Source organism: Rhinoderma darwinii, chromosome 5 (genome assembly GCF_050947455.1).
Source record: "Rhinoderma darwinii isolate aRhiDar2 chromosome 5, aRhiDar2.hap1, whole genome shotgun sequence".
Lineage (NCBI taxonomy): Eukaryota > Metazoa > Chordata > Amphibia > Anura > Rhinodermatidae > Rhinoderma > Rhinoderma darwinii.
In genome coordinates this window covers 231,563,848-231,565,711 of record NC_134691.1, presented here as the reverse complement: position 1 = coordinate 231,565,711, position 1,864 = coordinate 231,563,848, and the positions used below count along the sequence as shown (strand labels likewise).

General features: G+C 46.6%; 1 non-coding gene across 1 annotated transcript; it reads right to left on the bottom strand.

The window, feature by feature from the left end:
- Positions 1 to 1,385: 1,385 nt before the first annotated feature.
- On the bottom strand, positions 1,386 to 1,568 carry LOC142654338 (U2 spliceosomal RNA). Its single transcript, XR_012849005.1, has one exon. It is a non-coding gene; the product is annotated as a U2 spliceosomal RNA (small nuclear RNA).
- Between the last annotated feature and the right edge of the window lie 296 nt (positions 1,569 to 1,864).

The following is a 1,864-nucleotide window of genomic DNA, read 5'->3' as shown; positions in this document are numbered from 1 at the left end:
CGAACACAATCCGGGGCCCCCACAAGGAGGACCCTGATCACTCCTTCTGACGCAGACCAGTAGCAGTCCCCCACCATTGATCTTTGCCAAAAGGCCGAGAAGCGATAACCCGAACGTGCCGCGCGTTGACCGAGCCTGCCCAATACTGCTGTTCACCCCTTGCAGCGATTCAGCCTACTCTTAGGCAATTCCATGGGGCCCTGCAGGCTCACACACACTCACAGCTACGCGGGAGGTGAATAAAGGCCGGAGAGGAAGCAAGACAGGATTTGCTTCTTTTGCTTGCACCACAATGCAGTGCTGAAAGAGGAGGAATCGACATAAAAACGCCTTCCTGGCAACGCCCAAATGCCCTCCTGCCGTGCAAACACTGGCAGCAGCAGCAGCAGCAGCAGCAGTAAGTGCATGCCCACTGCCACCCCTTCTCCTTTCACACCTTGTATCAGCTTTAATCCAGTCCAGTGCTGCCTGCTGAGCAGCACTGACCAACACTGCCTGGGCCCAGGCTTTTATCTCTGAGGCCCCATTATGATGTCAGAAAGCTGGCTCTGGCTCCTGAGGTCTCCACTATGACACGTGCAAAGTTCCGTCTGAACTTTATATAAGACGGTGCGGCTCAGTCAGTCACTCAGTGTTGCCTGAGAGGGCAACACTGCAACAGCCGGCCCCCAGGCTGTCTTTTTTTTGCACAGCTAGTTGCCTCCAGGAGGCCACAAGAAGGAGACAAGGGACTGCAAAATGGAAAATAGGCATCCACCAACTTTACAGACAACTTGTTCTCCTTGCTCCTACAACCTCCATCCTTGCACAGTTTGTTATTCTTCCAGGTAACATAGTAACAAATCCAAATTGCTGCTCTCTTTGTAGGCAAGCAAGGGTTTGTTGCAACTGCAATTCTTACTTCTTCTTGAAATGTAGGGACCACAGTACATTCCATCACATCCATCTAGTGTACACAGGTAGGTCCATTGTGACGGGCGGGGCGGGCGGGCGGGCGGGCTGGCTGGCTGCTTTAATGGCTGTTTGCTGTTCCCCTACTCCACTCCACTATTTGACTATGGTGCTGCATCAATCAGTGGCTGGCTCAGGTGCAGCTCTTTAACCTACCTAGGAGGGAGGGCGGAGAGAAGACAAGGAAGGTGAATGAGCTGTTCCAATGTGAAATGCCGGAAACACAGAAACACAGACGACACAAAACAAGAGGTGGCAATGTATTAATTAATTGCATTTAATAAATTAGCTCATTATCACACATGACTGTACAAATGCATTGTCCAACAGGTGTTGAAATAATGGGATTAAAAGGGGAGATCCCATCCGAAAGACAAAAACAATGGCAAACACAAAAAGCACTTTTGGAATCTGATTTTAGTAAACACATAAGGAAAGGGTGCAGCGGTCCTGGAAATACTGCAATACCAGGTCAATGCGTGGAGTGGACAGAGCAAGCTCTATTTCCATCTCCCTGTTCTAAAAATCCATTTAATATATGGTCCCCAGATAGGGGACGTATCAGATATTAAACTGATAAGAACAGATTTTTTTTTTTTTTTTTTTTTAAAACCTTCAGGTTTGGATTAATTATTTTTAAAAACACTCGTTCATATCCTGTCGATACTTACTATCAGTATCCTAGACATTTCTGAACGATTCCATCCAATCATCATCAGGCTTTTTCATTTTGGTTTTTTAAATTTTCATATAACACAAAGCAAATACAGAAACAATATAAAAATTCCACCCCTCCACTACACTCTCACCATATACCTCCACTTCAAAACCTTCCAAATCCCTTCTGCATCCACCTCCCCCAACCTTTCCTTATCTACCAAATACACTGTATACATCCTATCCAATACCATTC